At 43.6% G+C, this 17,817-nt stretch overlaps 1 protein-coding gene across 2 annotated transcripts in view; it reads right to left on the bottom strand.

Annotated features, from left to right (window-relative positions):
• Positions 1-17,817, bottom strand: part of LOC126469675 (monocarboxylate transporter 3) — a 442,163-nt gene that overhangs the window by 157,635 nt on the left and 266,711 nt on the right. The gene's annotated exons all lie outside the window — the stretch shown is intronic.

Raw genomic sequence — 17,817 nt, 5'->3', positions numbered from 1 at the left:
TCCTAGTGGCGGTGCTTCAACGTGGCCTGCCCCAGACCTGTTATCCGTATTGTGTGGATGACTTTGATGAATGCTTGTGTAGTGTAGTGTTGGCTTTGAAGTGTTAAGGATAGAAGGAAGCTAGAGGGCGAAATGCAGTGCCGGCACTTAGCTTACTCCTCTAGAATGGTACCAAGGGGGTCGCTGACCTTAACGTCTCCATCCGACGGACGGATCACCATCACCAGTGTCACATACACTCACTTTATGAGACTCTATGTGTGGTGTCACCGCCAGACACCACACTTGCTAGGTGGTAGCCTTTAAATCGGCCGCGGTCCGGTAGTATACGTCGGACACGCGTGTCGCCACTGTCAGTGATTGCAGACCGAGCGCCGCCACACGGCAGGTCTAGAGAGAGACGTCCTAGCACTCGCCCCAGTTGTACAGCCGACTTTGCTAGCGATGGTTCACTGACAAATTACGCTCTCATTTGCCGAGACGATAGTTAGCATAGCCTTCAGCTACGTCATTTGCTACGACCTAGCAATGCGCCATTATCATTTGCTATTTATCTTGTGATGCATGTACCGTCAGACCGATGTTCACCAATTATGGATTAAAGTTAAGTATTCAAGAAGCTACGTACTTTACTTGCTAGTCTCAATTACTTTTCCTGTTCCAGACCTCACGCCATCCTGCGTGAGCTTAAACGCGTGCCTTTCGGCTTCCTCTCATTGTGGCTTGGCTGTCTTGCCAAGTCACAACACCATGGAATTTTGAAATTTGATCAAGGATTGGCGCAAAGTTAGGTGGTCAGAAACCTTACACCATCACGTCTTCTCCCTGCCGGCCGAATAATAGCAGTGATAATTTTCCACCACCAGGATTCGAGCCGGCTTACCTCCGAGTCGAGCACCACCGCGTAGGTGTACATAAGCCACCTCGGCTGCGGTAGTGTGTCACTCTAGCTATAGGAATGTAAATTTAATTTTGCATTGTTCATCATATAGGTACCACACAGTATTTAATTTTTCAAGGAAAGTGTAACTCTTGGTGTGACTCCGTAGCCGTCTGGCTACCGCGTCTCACTGTCATGAGGATGAAGCGGGTTCATTTCCCGGCACTGCTACGAATTTTTCCTTGGTGGGAGGACAGGAATAGGGTGTAATCAGCCTCGTAATGCCAACTGAGGAGCTACTTGAGTGAGAAGTAGACGCTCCAAGTTCTGAGGAGTCGACAACGGCCGGTAGAGCAGTGTGCTGACCCCATAGCCCTCAATACCGCATCCGGATGACGCTGGGTGTCAAAGGATGACACGGCGGACGGTCGACATTCCGTGGTGTCCTGGAATTTGGTTTCTAGTTTTTACAAGATATTATTTCCTTTCTACATATTTGTGTTTTCGTTCTTTTAATGGTGACAAGAACGAACAGAACACATACTTCTAGGAAAAAAGCAACAATTTTGCTGAAGAAAGCGTTTCTATGTTAAAAACAAAGTGATTGTTTATTTGCTTACTGACGTTATAGTGCCACTTACTAATGTTAACTTAAACCGGATAAGGCTACTGAAATAAAAATGATGATATTATACAAAAAATAATGTCTATTTGTGGAATATCAATTATCGTTGTCTATTTTTTAGATTCATTTTTGAAACTAAAGGATAATATCGAAGTGAATGCACCAGTTGTTTCAGCTACTACCACGTGTTGTCTGACAACAGATGTTCCATAACGTTCAAGACCGTTTTTATGCTGACTTGCATACATTGCAATAGCTCTAAAATGATTAATATAATTCGATTTCCTACATCTTTAGAGAATGAGATTTCCCAAAGAAAAACATTGAATTTCAAATTAATTAACCTTTCTGTAATTTCAAAAATAGCTCTGAGCACTATGGGACTTAACATCTGAGGTCATCAGTCCCCTAGAACATAGAACTACTTAAACCTAACTAACCTAAAGACATCACACACATCCATGCCCGAGGCAGGATTCGAACCTGTGACCGAAGCGGTCGCGCGGTTTCAGACTGAAGCGCCTAGAACCGCTTTTTTTCCGATGCAGTTCGTTGCGTTTGGTCTGGGCGGACGTCACAAGACATCCATTCAAGATGATCGTTGATTCTTTGAATCAGTTTTTTTATTACAGGAAGCACGCAGCCCTCTGACCGCACACGCTGAGCTATCGTGCCGGTAGAACCGCTCGGCCACACCGACCGGCTTTGTGTAATTTCAGTTAGAACGTCCTATAAAGTTTTACATTACTGTAGTACATTTTATAGCTCATTTTACGTATGACTTACATCATTTTACGTCATATTATCGATATCTTTAGATCATTTTAGTAATAATTTCCCAAGTATTTTAGGTCATAAGATTATGGACGCTGCCGTTACAGGTGCTTTTCATATATGTAAACTAAGTGAAATCTCACTCGTGGCAGCTGACGCCATAGACACCCCTCTACGGGAGCCCCTGATGTCATCTGAGTTAACTTTTCAAGTCATGAATAACGGAACTTCTGTCGAGCGAGCTGTTGCGTTATTGCTAAAAACAGAATTATTACGTCAGTAAATTCTGAAAGGAATCTAAACAAGATAAACGAGTGACTGTGTTTCGTGTTTTACAACCGGAGTCCGCACGGAAAGATTTAACTACTCGCTTCTCCTGCGCGCTGTTCGAGAGTGGAACGGTAGGGAAATAGTGTGAAAATGATTCGATGAACACTCTGCCAAATTGCAGAGCAATCACGTAGATGTAGATGCTAGTGCTCGCACTGAAACTGTTCTTTAGGCAATAGCATTATCCGTGAAAAGCCCCATGGAAGTTACGGTTATTCATGTACAGTGTATCCTACCTAACTCTGGCGTCTGCAGGCTTATAAGCGATCACTGCCCACTGCAAGATTGAATGCCGCCAAGAGGTGTTGCTGGCACGTAACACGCTATGGAAAATATAATAGGGAAGCAGAGACGAATGGGGAATCTTTCTAGCGATGACACGGGCCGCAGGTGGGGAAATGCACTGATATAAGCGACTTTCACAAAGGGTTGATTGTCGTAGCCCGGCGCCTGGGAACGAGCATTTCGGAAGCGGAGAAGCTGTTCGCGTGCTGCTGTCGCGAGTGGTTGAAAGACTGTGGAACCACGAGTAGGCGGCAAGGCGTCCAACATCCACTCTTCATTAGCCCAGTCAGTAATGGAAAATTAGGGGAAAAATAGTGTAGTCGCAAATTTTTGCACAGTGTTAGGAGGGGGTGTCATGAACAGCGTACTAAAAATCCTCGCCGGGGGGTGCGACGGTGAGGGTCGGGCGGAAGGGTGATGCTTTTAAGGCCATTTTTTACATTTTTTCTCGAAAATATTGCCTGGTACAAAATTAAAGTACATTACATTTCCTTCAAGAATTCCGTATTCATTTCTTTCTCTAGATCTAATAGTCCCGCGTTGCAGGAAGTGGAAAATGGTTCAAATGGCTCTGAGCACTATGGGACTTAACATCGGAGGTCATCAGTCCCCTAGAACTTAGAACTACTTAAACCTAACTAACCTAAGGACAGCACACACATCCATGCCTGAGGCAGGATTCGAACCTGCGACCGTAGCGGTCGCGCGGTTCCAGACTGAAGCGCCTAGAACCGCTCGGCGAAGTGGAAAAGTCACAGATTATTAAAAATAATATTTCAATGGTATAAAATTACTGGTTATTGGTAAATGAAGTGGTTAAAATATTAAATATGTGTACCATGTCAACGTGCCTTAGAGCCGTATTAAAGGATAAATTGTGTACTGGGGGTGTAACAGGGCGGACGATAGAAGAGAGAGGGAAGTTATGTCAGCGATAATGAACATTCACTTCCTATCTTCATAGATCTGCAAACTGAAGAGCGAGCAGGTGATATTCCACTCTGTTGACCCCAGTACGTCACATCAAGCAACAATGGGATGTTTCACAAACCTGTACCAACCTTCCACACCCCACCTTATCAATCACTAGTGACGCTGTGAGCAGACGTTAGTTTATGTTCCACAAAGTGCATTAACAGAACATGGAATACAGATACGAGTAGCTAATAACACTAACGCAACAAACACGTATGGACAGAATCTTTGCAAATCTCTGCACACTGTTCTACGTTCAAGAGGGGTTATCGATTCTTAAGTCACCTTGTACCTCAGATGTAATGTTCTGAGAAACGCGACTTCCGCCACCACGTGCATTGCTCAATTTTTAGTTTACAGACACACATTACGATGGCTCCCTCCGTCGGAGGTTCGAGTCCTCCCTCGGATTAAGTAGTGTGTAAGCTTAGCAATTAAAATCCATGGAGAAGTAATAAAAACTTTGAGGTTCGCCGATGACATTGTAATTCTCTCAGAGACAGCAAAGGACCAGGATGAGCAGCTAAACGGAATAGACAGTGTCTTGAAAGGAGGATATAGGATGAACATCAACAAATGCAAAACGAGGATAATGGAAAGTATTCGAATTAAATCGGGTGATGCTGAGGGTATTAGATTGGGAAATGAGACACTTAAAGTAGTAAATGGGTTTTGCTATTTGGGGAGCAAAATAAATGATGATGGTCGAAGTAGAGAGGATATAAAATGTAGACTGGCAATGACAAGGAAATTGTTTTTGAAGAAGAGATGTTTGTTAACATCGAGTATAGATTTAAGTGCCAGGAAATCGTTTTTGAAAGTATTTGTATGGAGTGTAGCCATGTATGGAAGTGAAACGTGGACGTTAAATAATTTAGACAAGAAGAGACTAGAAGCTTTCGAAATGTGGTTCTACAGAAGAATGTTGAAGATTAGATGGGTAGATCACATAACTAATGAGGAGGTGGTGAACAGAATTGGGGAGAAGAGAAGTTTGTGGCACAACTTGACTAGAAGAAGGGATCGGTTGGTAGGACATTTGCTGAGGCATCAAGGGATCACCAATTTAGTATTGGAGGGCAGCGTGCAGGGTAAAAATCGTAGAGGGATACCAAGAGATGAATACACTATACAGATTCAGAAGGATGTAGGTTGCAGTAGGTACTGGGAGATGAAGAAGCTTGCACAGGATAGAGTAGCATGGAGAGCTGCATCAAACCAGTCTCTGGACTGAACACCACAACAACAACAACAACAAGCTTAGGGACCGAAGACCTTAGCAGTTTGGTCCCATAAGATCTTACCACAAATTTCCAATTTTACACACATTACTCAATTTCCTCTCTAGCAGTGTCGATCAGTGTGCAGAATTTAAATAGATTTTCTCCTCATGCGTTTTTTGAGTTAGTATCATTAGCACCTCGTATCTATATTCCACGCAGTGTTCATGCTCTTTGTGGGAAATAGACATCCTCGGAGTACATCTGCACACTGGGTCGCCAGTGATTCATGGCGCACTTCGGAGAGTCGTATCACGTTGTGAAACACCCTATAGTTACTTCTTGCGACGTAGTGAGGTAGATAAAGTGGGGAATCACCTGCTCACTGTTAAATCTGCAGACCTATGAAGGAGGGACGTCCATGACCCGAATCTGGTGACCTACCTTCCCTCCTTCCCTCACACTTCTAGCCTTCATCCTCCCCTCCCCCCCTTAAACCCCCAGACAAAATTTATCGCATAATTCGGCTCTTAACAATAAGCAGTGATTTTACACCATTAAAATACAATTTTTAAGAATCTGTGGTTTTGGCATCCACTGAAATGCAGAAACTATTGATTTCAGACAAAAAATGAATAGGAACATTTTTGTAGGAATTTGAACTTAGTTTATTTTCACTATCAGCCACGATGTTCGAGTTATTTCAGAAAAACATTAAAAGTGACCTTTAAACGCCCCTGTACTTTCCCTGCCACCATGCTCACACTCCACCAGTGGGGATTATTTCTAGTATGTTGTTCATTACACTCCCTCCTACAAGCGTACAAAAATTTGTGACTGCATGATTTTTTCCGTAAAATTTCTTCCACTCCATAGGGCCGTCTGATACGGAAACCGTATGTAGACTATCTGAATTAAAACAGTCTTGATAGCAACTTATTCTATTATTAACGACCCGTTTCGCCTTCGTGGGGCATGTTCATGTTATCTTAAAAATTTCCTTTTACAACGTTTCATAAACCATAAAACGGCTCTGTGCTAGATTGACGCATACGTCGAATTAGATGAACCCGTAGAGACCTTAACAAAGTTTTACCATCAGGGCAGAATGGTTCAATAGTAGGACCACATACACAAAGAAATTTACACTTCTTTATAGACCTGACAAGAAACTACGTAGTAATAGTACACTGAATGTCTGGAGTTTTGTGCTGTTCTTGCGGCCGATTGAATGGCACGTCGCAGAAACGTTTACGCCACTCAGATCTCTCTGTCGAGAGAGGCAGTAACATCACATAACGCTTGCCTCAGAGACCCTAGTTTCCGTGAAGAGTTCCCTAAAATTCTAGACGGCTGGCCATTGTTTCACACAAGAACAGCAACGAAGTCCCGTGGTCCAACTCTATATAGACGCATGAAAAAAGTTTTGCATCATCTCGGTTCCGAGAGTCTCGGAACCTGTGCAGAAAGTTGGAATAGAGATCAACATAAACATAATTTCCGTCGTTTTTATTGCTCATGAAAACCACACATTGCATTTACATTTTTCGAAGCTGAACGTTCGTGGTAGATTAAAACTGTGTACCACATCGTGATACGAAGACGAAACTTCGACTTTCGAGAGCAGTGAACTCAGCTGCACAGTGAATGTTTCCTTCTCTATTTATAAACCTTTTTATGATCAGACGTTAGAAGAGGAGCTGAGGCTATTTTGGACTGACAGAACTCTGTAGAAGCGTGGCAGCTCATATAAGGCGGTTGGCACTCCGTGTTACGAAGGCCCGTCCTACTCACGCATCTTGTCCTTCCCGGAACAACGTCGCTCCGCGGGGCTCGCATGCCTCCTGCAGTGGAGGCACGAAACGCTGACGAGTCGTGTAGGCCGCACCATAGCGCCAGGTAATTTACCAACTCCGAACTTCTGTGATGCGGTGGATAGGAGACTCCATATCTTGATTTCAAAGTATCAATAAACGGTACGTTGTCTGAAATGCTAACTGGAGATACAGCACTGTAGTGAATCGTAGCTGTCATCAGCGAACATTGCTTGTTTTATGTACACTACTGGCCATTAAAATTGCTACACCAAGAAGAAATGCAGATGATAAACGGGTATTCATTGGACAAATATAGTATACTAGAAGTGACATATGATTACATTTTCACGCAATTTGGGTGCATAGATAATGAGGAATCAGTATCCAGAACAACCACCTCTGGCCGTAATAACGGCCTTGGTACGCCTGGGCATTGAGTCAAACAGAGCTTGAATGGCGTGTACAGGTACAGCTGCCCATGCAGCTTCAACACGATACCACAGTTCATCAAAAGTAGTGACTGGCGTATTGTGACGAGCCAGTTGCTCGGCCACCATTGACCAGACGTTTTCAATTGGTGAGAGATCTGGAGAATGTGCTGGCCAGGGCAGCAGTCGAACATTTTCTGTATCCAGAACATGCGGTCGTGCATTATCCTGCTGAAATGTAGGGATTCGCAGGGATCGAATGAAGGGTAGAGCCACGGATCGTAACACATCTGAAATGTAACGTCCACTGTTGAAAGTGCCGTCAATGCGAACATGAGGTGACCGAGACGTGTAACCATACCATCACACCGGGTGATACGCCAGTATGGCGATGACGAATACACGCTTCCAATGTGCGTTCACCACGATGTCACCAAACACGGATGCGACCATCATGATGCTGTAAACAGAACCTGGATTCATCAGAAAAAATGACGTTTTGGCATTCGTGCACCCAGGTTTGTCCTTGAGCACACCACCGCAGGCGCTTCTATCTGTGATGCAGCGTCAAGGGTAACCGCAGCCATGGTCTCCGAACTGATAGTCCATGCTGCTGCAAACATCATCGAACTGTTCGTGCAGATGGTTGTTGTCTTGCAAACGTCCCCATCTGTTGACTCAGAGATCGAGACGTGGCTGCACGATCCGTTAGAGCCATGCGGATAAGATGCCTGTCATCTCGACTGCTAGTGATACGAGGCCGTTGGGATCCAGCACGGCGTTCCGTATTACCCTCCTGAACCCACCGATTCCATATTCTGCTAACAGTCATTGGATCTCGACCAACGCGAACAGCAATGTCGCGATACGATAAACCGCAATCGCGATAGGCTACAATCCGACCTTTATCAAAGTTGGAAACGCGATGGTACGCATTTCTCCTCCTTACACGAGGCATCACAACAACGTTTCACCAGGCAACGCCGGTCAACTGCTGTTTGTGTGTGAGAAATCGGTTGGAAACTTTCCACATGTCAGCACGTTGTAGGCGTCGCCACCGGCGCCATCCTTGTGTGAATGCTCTGGAAAGCTAATCATTTGCATATCACAGCATCTTCTTCCTGTCGGTTAAATTTCGCGTCTGTATCACGTCATCTTCGTGGTATAGCAATTTTAATGGCCAGTAGTGTAATATTCATAGCCTTGGAATATCTATGCAATGAGCAGAATGTTCTGCTTATGTTGCCAATATAAAACGGGAATTTTCACAAGACTTTGGTATAACGCTGCTGTTTGCATTTCACGCTAAAACGAGACATTAATATTACAATTAATTTAAGTTGTAAAACACTGCATCAGTTAAGTTTTTTTCGTGCGTAGGTAGCTGCGTTTCGAGAATTTATTCTCATTGTGAAGCACAAATAGTTCCATTGGTATCCTATGTGATGTACACGTGTATGGTGTTCTGTCATTTTTGCCCTTGAGTCGTCTTTTTGTGGTTTTACTGCAAGTAGAAATTTGCCTATCTACTAACAGGTAATGTACCTTCTCCATTGTGCTGTGTTTTGTTACTTAAATCATCAATGGAACAGTTGTAGGTTTTCTAAAAATGTCGATTATGATAAATGAAATTAAAAATGTATATGTTAGAGGTGTCCTCCCTGTTTTATACATATATGTATTAGTAACAGAATTGGTGAATAAATGCTGCTGCTGCTGCAGACGTATATTGAAATTTGATAAAAGAAGGAAAGAGGGGAGCTTACGGGGAAACATTACACCCCACCAAAGTCACGTGGGTTGGGAGGCAACGTATGTTGACAGCGAATATCCTGTTCTGCAGACCTGAATGCTAACTCCATAGATAATCCTGCTCTGCGGTAATAAATCATTACGTTATACGAAGTTAATATGGTTACATGCTACTGGCCTGGAATAAGTCTTTATAAGTGTGAAGTTATCGGGGATAAAGTGCAGATAGTAAAAATTTATCTGCAACTTGTACAGAAACCAGACTGTAGCTATAAGAGTCGAAGGACATGAAAAAGAAACTGCGCTTCACAAGGCGGTGTTATTCAATCAGGAAATAGTAAAGAAAATGGTGAAGTAATTTCTAAACTGAATTCAGTTCAGTGAGAAGAAACGAAAATTATAAAAAAATTTAACGCTTGTTTGCAACATTGTGATTCCGCCGCAGATGGTGAAGGACTTGCGAGATCATCAGAAAGCAGTGGATAGTGTCTTGAAAAGAGGTTATAAAATAATCACCGGCAAAGATAAGACATGAATTTTAGTTGAATTAAAGCAGGTGGTATTGCAGGAATTATGTTAGAAAATAAGATACTAAAAAAAGAAGAGGAGTTGTGGAATTTGGACAGCATCCCCATCAAACATATAGATGAGGCATCGTGATCGGAGGAAAGAGTTTCCTGTTATTATTGACAAGTGCGAGAGCGGCTTATGAATAACAGAAATATGTTTTATATAAGCTCAACGAATTACTGATGCGATGTTTGATGTGTTTTGTTTTGCTTTGTCTTAATTTTACCTTTTTATTGAGGAAATTGCGTTTTCTAGAGCTATATGATAAATCAGCGTTGATTTTAAATTTTTACTACAACATCCTTGTGTTTGACGTTACAAATCAGCAGTTTCCTAATACAGGTTGAACTGGACATTGATAGTGTCAATTTCACTGCAAATACCGTTTAAGTAACAGACAGGAGCATAGCTATGAAGAACAAATATTTTCTGTAGGTTACGTGGCCCTTTATATAATCCTCACTCAGTTTTAGATGGGTCACCACTTCCTGTTTCTAGGCGAATCTAGTAAGACACTGATCGAATACGCCAACGAAGTATTCGAAATGAGGCAACGCCTGATAGATAGATAACACACCTAATGTAAAAGTAACGCGGTTACGATCTTAGCTGACCAAGGCTACTAGGAAAACTAACGTAATCTTTGCTTGCTTACGATAATCTACCATAGTCCAACTCTAGTTATATCCCATTCCCCTTCGAAACATTTCATGTGGTAACTGCATGTGCCACCTTCACCGGTGATCTCTCCATCAGACGGAGCCATCAAACGTGGCTGTCCATTGATACTAGGAGGCGTGTTTTTTCTCCCCAGTGGCAGTTACGGTGCTGTGGTCGGCGATCGGGGTATGTGCGCTGAGTACTTGTATCTACTAGCCATCTATTTATGCGATAGCGGAATCAATATTCCGTGTTTTTCTTTTTTGTGCTTATATAAAATGATTTTGTTAGATGAAAATTCTGACGATTGTGAAATATGTGCAGCGATCGGTTTTTTAGCACTAAAAAAGCGAGAGCTCTCATAATTCACCGGCATATTAGTGGAATTTATGACGAAAACTCTATGCGCTATGGAATAATAACAAAATGGTTCAAAGCTTTTAAGGATAACCGTACCACAGACGGTTTATGATTTTATTAATTTCTAATGAGTATCCTCGAGTTCAGTGGGAAAAAAAACATTTAAACGGTAAGTGCGAAGACAAAGACAATGCCATCAATACGGCTCTTCAGCACTCGTTGGGAAATCAGGCAGCAGATTTGTATGAGAATCGAATTCAGAAATTGATTCTTCGACATGATGTGGGTGGAAATTACTTCGGAATGTAGAGTAAGGTATAATCTTTCATGTTACAACAAAACTGTTTTGGAGCGCCCTTCTGTTTGTTTAGTTTAAAAACTTCAATTCTCCTCGTATTTGAGAGGAGTAGACTGTGTGACGACACAAGACAGACATGATCCTACACTCCATATATTTCTTACAGTCGCACACACTGAAAGAGTTACGCTTAAGACACCTATCTCTGAAGATGAATAAGACGACTCACGTGGAAATGATTCATTGGATGCCGCGAGGCAGACAGATATTAAAATAATCAATCACGCCACTGAATTATGAAAGCATCAACTAAGAAGTTTCTTCGCTGTTAACCACCAAAGTATTTTGTCTGTTGCAATTGCAGTGAATTAAATCGTATACAGGGCAAATCACTTAAAACTTGTACCACAAATACTTCTACACTCCTGGAAATGGAAAAAAGAACACATTGACACCGGTGTGTCAGACCCACCATACTTGCTCCGGACACTGCGAGAGGGCTGTACAAGCAATGATCACACGCACGGCACAGCGGACACACCAGGAACCGCGGTGTTGGCCGTCGAATGGCGCTAGCTGCGCAGCATTTGCGCACCGCCGCCGTCAGTGTCAGCCAGTTTGCCGTGGCATACGGAGCTCCATCGCAGTCTTTAACACTGGTAGCATGCCGCGACAGCGTGGACGTGAACCGTATGTGCAGTTGACGGACTTTGAGCGAGGGCGTATAGTGGGCATGCGGGAGGCCGGGTGGACGTACCGCCGAATTGCTCAACACGTGGGGCGTGAGGTCTCCACAGTACATCGATGTTGTCGCCAGTGGTCGGCGGAAGGTGCACGTGCCCGTCGACCTGGGACCGGACCGCAGCGACGCACGGATGCACGCCAAGACCGTAGGATCCTACGCAGTGCCGTAGGGGACCGCACCGCCACTTCCCAGCAAATTAGGGACACTGTTGCTCCTGGGGTATCGGCGAGGACCATTCGCAACCGTCTCCATGAAGCTGGGCTACGGTCCCGCACACCGTTAGGCCGTCTTCCGCTCACGCCCCAACATCGTGCAGCCCGCCTCCAGTGGTGTCGCGACAGGCGTGAATGGAGGGACGAATGGAGACGTGTCGTCTTCAGCGATGAGAGTCGCTTCTGCCTTGGTGCCAATGATGGTCGTATGCGTGTTTGGCGCCGTGCAGGTGAGCGCCACAATCAGGGCTGCATACGACCGAGGCACACAGGGCCAACACCTGGCATCATGGTGTGGGGAGCGATCTCCTACACTGGCCGTACACCACTGGTGATCGTCGAGGGGACACTGAATAGTGCACGGTACATCCAAACCGTCATCGAACCCATCGTTCTACCATTCCTAGACCGGCAAGGGAACTTGCTGTTCCAACAGGACAATGCACGTCCGCATGCATCCCGTGCCACCCAACGTGCTCTAGAAGGTGTAAGTCAACTACCCTGGCCAGCAAGATCTCCGGATCTGTCCCCCATTGAGCATGTTTGGGACTGGATGAAGCGTCGTCTCACGCGGTCTGCATGTCCAGCACGAACGCTGGTCCAACTGAGGCGCCAGGTGGAAATGGCATGGCAAGCCGTTCCACAGGACTACATCCAGCATCTCTACGATCGTCTCCATGGGAGAATAGCAGCCTGCATTGCTGCGAAAGGTGGATATACACTGTACTAGTGCCGACATTGTGCATGCTCTGTTGCCTGTGTCTATGTGCCTGTGGTTCTGTCAGTGTGATCATGTGATGTATCTGACCCCAGGAATGTGTCAATAAAGTTTCCCCTTACTGGGACAATGAATTCACGGTGTTCTTATTTCAATTTCCAGGAGTGTATAATGGAAGGCGTCATTGATATGCAGATATCACAGATTGGAGCGGTAGGCAGGGGCCCGCTTATGCAGCCACTACATAAGGTGTTACGAGATTCAGATGTGTATTTATTTTAAAAAAGGTACAAATATTTCAATGGAACAATGGCAAATGACAGTACCGCAATCAATTACACTAAGTTAGTATGTCAGTGGTGTTTGTTGTAGCAGTCTAGTGCAAGTAGTTTACAAGATATCGTATTTTGAACACTGTAAACACCGAGAGTTGTTTGCTCCATGTTGTAGCACAATCGAATGTGAATTTCACGTATTTACGTATGTAAAGCCCTACATAAGTGTTAATAAGTCTTCATATATGTCATATTGTTAAATGGGACATTGCCTGGGAAGAACAAAAGACAAACGAAGATGAATGCAGTACCTCTGTAGGATCTAACACTTAAAGAACCAATGCACCCTCAAACCCTGTGCTCAAAATGACCACCACCAGCGTCTGGACAAACCTGCAGTCTGCCATGCAATGGTTGCTGCACACGTTCTAGCATTTCAGCGCAGGCAGCAGTAATACGCCGTTTCATATTATCTATAATTGTTTGAAGGTGTGAAGAGGTTGACGTCTATTGGGGTATCTTTCGGCCCACACGATACACAAACGAATGGCATACTTACTACATTCGCCATAAACCATGAGTATATCTGCTTTATCGAACTGGGACATACCATCATCCAAGCACGTTCTACTGCGTCAACTATTACACAATAAGTCACAAGACCTTCGCAATACAATCGCAGTATCCATACAACACAATGTAAACAAACATAGCATTGTCGCTTAGCATCCACGCTATAGTATAGAACAAATAGCTGTCGGCGTTTACAACGTTCACAAAACGATAACTTGTAACCCACTTGGACAACCTTCCTGTAACAAACCCCACCGACAGTCTCATTTACGCTACCTTTAGGATTTTATTGTCAATCGGCATTGTCCCATTTAAAAATTTATAGCTGTTGTAAAAACCTTGACTTTCGTCAATGTCTGAATATCTGTGTTTTGACAGCAAACATGCGCCCTTGCCTGCAATTCATATCTGTGAAAACCGTGTTTTGATAGTGCCTTCCGTGTCCTAAATATATGCGGTGCAAGTCTTAGGTGATTAGCCCCGTATATTAACCTTTTTTGGTGTAAACATTCCGAAAGATAGGTTTCAAAAGCATTCACAAAGGAATACAAAACAATCCTTTGCAGCTTGAGGGCTGGCTAGCTAAGTTGAGCTGCAGCTGCTCTGCTTGTCAACATCACAGATGGCAGATCATAATGTTTGGCTGATTAATGTATTGCCCGTCTCTGATGTCTGTACTGTTGCTTCGGAATACCTATACAACAATTTACGATTCGAATTTAGAACAACAACATTTCGTGATAAATACAGATGTAGGAAAAGGTAGGCTGTACAAAGAGTTGACCGAGTGTACAAGAAGTTTACCCAGAGCTCTAAACGTTTTAGCACAACATTTACTTCATACATTTTTGGAGTGGAAAAAGCAATTTTTATTTTTATTACGTTAAGTAACAAAACTGTTTTGATTCGATGAAACGCTTGTGCTATTCATCCAAGTGTACCTGTAGTAAATAATTCACAATTGTGAAATGATTCTATGGTGACGGTTTGAAATCCGAAGCGAAATAAGATAAGACAATACTCTGCAGTCAGCTCACTCTCGAGCGAATGGTTTAAAATATTTTTCTGCCTTTAACCTTTCTCAGCATGTGACCTAAATATTTCTGAAGTTGTATTAACTTTGTGATTCACCTGAAGCGTTTCAAATATGAAGCCTTCGATTCTGTCATCCACTGGTTGCTATGTGACTAATTACATACAGAGCTTCTATCCAAATTATTATTAATTTCTTGACAATCTGTGACTTTTGTGGCAATCTCAACCTAGATTAACTGACAGCTGCTGTCATTGAGGTTATTTTAAATGTGTAATACAGGTCGACCATATACAGACGTATACTTGTGTCTGCCCGCATCTCGTGGTCGTGCGGTAGCGTTCTCGCTTCCCACGCCCGGGTTCCCGGGTTCGATTCCCGGCGGGGTCAGGGATTTTCTCTGCCTCGTGATGGCTGGGTGTTGTGTGCTGTCCTTAGGTTAGTTAGGTTTAAGTAGTTCTAAGTTCTAGGGGACTTATGACCACAGCAGTTGAGTCCCATAGTGCTCAGAGCCATTTGAACCATTTGAATACTTGTGTCTACTTGCTTCTTTTCTAGATTATAATTATCTATGGTATCAAAGAAAGCAGTTAAGGGTAAAAATTTTAATCTAGATTTCCTAATACTGCTGCTGTCTGTCATTCCAATGGGTATAGAGTCTAAATTTTTTGTACTTGCGTGTTTCACTTCTTTTTTCGTATATGCTTATGACACCTATCACAAACAAATTAAATTCTCATGATGAGTGTGAATATTTTTTGGGTTTGAGGCTAAACATATTCGGGTGAAAAGCGTATGGCTTATTATACATACTTGCTTATTCATTCCCTCCAATTCACACTGTGACTATCTTTTGATAGATTTTAGTGGGAAATATTAGGACTATGAGATTGTGTATTTCTATCTTCTTCGAGGTAATGTGCCAAGTGTGTATCTGTGTCACGTATATTGGCTTTGCAGTGCTTTTTAACAGCGCACATACCGCACAGTCGGCCGAGTTGGCCGAGCGGTTCTAGGCGCTTCAGTCTGGAACCGCGCGACCGCTACGGTCGCAGGTTCGAATCCTGCCTCGGGCATAGATGTGTGTGTCGTCCCTAGGTTAGCTAGGTTTAAGTAGTTCTAAGTTCTAGGGGACTGATGACCTCAGATGTTAAGTCCCATAGTGCTCAGAGCCATTTTTTTGAACATACCGCACAACGTTACTGACAATTTGTCTGTTCAGCTTATCAACTGCCTAGTCCCTTCAGTATATAAACCATCCGACTGTAGCTCTCCTTTAACACTCTTAGTAAGACACGCAATCAGAAAAAACAGGTCGTTTTAGGCCGTAATAGCGTCTAGGTGTATGAAGGTAGTGCCGAAAATGGAGCAATAGCTGTGCAGTAGGATAAATTTGACACCTTATGTACAATATACGACAGCGAATGAACGCTACCCGCATTCTCATCTTTTATCAGCGGCCTCTAGAAAAGTGGTAATAATTCTGACGTGATGTTTACTTAGGAGACTGATTTTTCATCACACTATCGCATTAATCCAACGATATCAAACATAGGCCCATCATAGGCAAGATGACTGTTTCTGTAGGACCTCCTACCTACTTCAGTCAGATTAAAACATAATTTCGGAAGAGCGTAATGCGCCAAGTTTGCTGAAGTGCTGGACGAAATACTAGCACAAATAAACTCTCCTTCTGAATCATGTGAAGTCGTTGTGATTGCCATGTAAAACTGCATCCCTGGCTTCAGCAGGCATAATGTACATCTGTAGTCTGTTAATCAGAGGCTACCATATGTTAAGATTAATTTCCATCCAATTCACTGATGGAGCATGGGAGAAATTTTATCTGGATGATGCCTATGGGACCGATACGTAGGGGGTTGAAGGATATCTATAATTTCTTCCAAGAAAGAGAGTTCTGGTAGTTTCCTAAACAGGTTCTCGAGAGATTCATGGTGTCGTTCTGTCAGCGAACTTTTTTCAACATTTCTGTTACACCCTCTCGCCTGCCAAACAAGCATGTTACAATTCCCTCCCTCCTTCTTTGTATACACTCGATGTCCCAGTCATTCCGACCTGGTATGGTCCCCATACACTTAATTATTAGTGTGGACCATACAAGTCTATTGTGTGGAATTTATTCTGTAGATAAACTATAATTTCTCAGCATTCTACCAGTAAATCGCAGCATCTCGTTTTCTTTGACTACAAAGGAGACAATATGATCGTCTCACTTCATTTCTCTACACATTGTTACGCCGAAATTCTTGCAGGCATGACGAATAGTTGTGACCCACTAATACTGTACACAATTTGAAACTCCTTCATGGAATGGAAAAATATATGGAATCACTAACAGCACAACACATTACCATTCCTAATACGGCATAAGAAAACGTATTGCATTCAAAACAACTTCCAGTCATCTCGGAAAGGATAAATACAGGTCCTGCATGGTTTTCAAGAGAATTGTGTAGGATTCTTCCTGAAAAATACCCTTAAACGGCTCTGAGCACTATGGGACTTAACTTCTGAGGTCATCAGTCCCCTAGAACTTAGATCTACTTAAACCTAACTAACCTAAGGACATCACACACATCCATGCCCGAGGGCGGATTCGAACCGGCGACCGGAGCGGTCGCGCGGTTCCAGACAGTAGCGCCTAGAGCCGCTCGGCCACCCTGGCCGGCAATACCCTCATGTTCAGGAAACGATGACGAAGGTGGATAGCGATTACGCATCCTTCTCTCCAAAGTAGACAACAAAGGTTCAATAAGACTGAGACCTGGTGAATTTGGTGGCGAGAGGAGATGCGTCATTTCACGTTCTTTCTTACAAAACCAGTCTTGGACGATGATGTGAGCTGTGTGGACAGGAACCCTGTCGTCTTGGAACACAGCATCTCCACTGGGGAACAAACTCTGTACAGAAAGAAATTTTCACTCTGCAGTGGAGGGTGCGCTGATACGAAACTTCCTGGCAGATTAAAACCGTGTGCCGGACCGAGACTCGAACTCGGGACCTTTGCCTTTCGGGGCAAGTGCTCCACCATCTGAGCTACCCAAGCACGACTCACGCCCCCTCCTCACAGCTTTACTTCCGCCAGTACCTCGTCTCCTACCTTCCAAACTTCACAGAAGCTCTTCTGCGATGCTGCAGAACTAGCACTCCTGGAAGAAAGGAAATTGCGAAGACATGGCTTGGCACACCCAGGGAGATGTTTCCATAATGCCCCCGAAAGGCAAAGATCCCTAGTTAGAGTCTCGGTCAGACACACAGTTTTAATC

The sequence above is a fragment of the Schistocerca serialis genome, chromosome 3 (assembly GCF_023864345.2).
Source record: "Schistocerca serialis cubense isolate TAMUIC-IGC-003099 chromosome 3, iqSchSeri2.2, whole genome shotgun sequence".
NCBI classification, from domain to species: domain Eukaryota; kingdom Metazoa; phylum Arthropoda; class Insecta; order Orthoptera; family Acrididae; genus Schistocerca; species Schistocerca serialis.
Note: the sequence above shows the minus strand (reverse complement) of the source record. Positions and strands in the feature narration are given on the sequence as shown.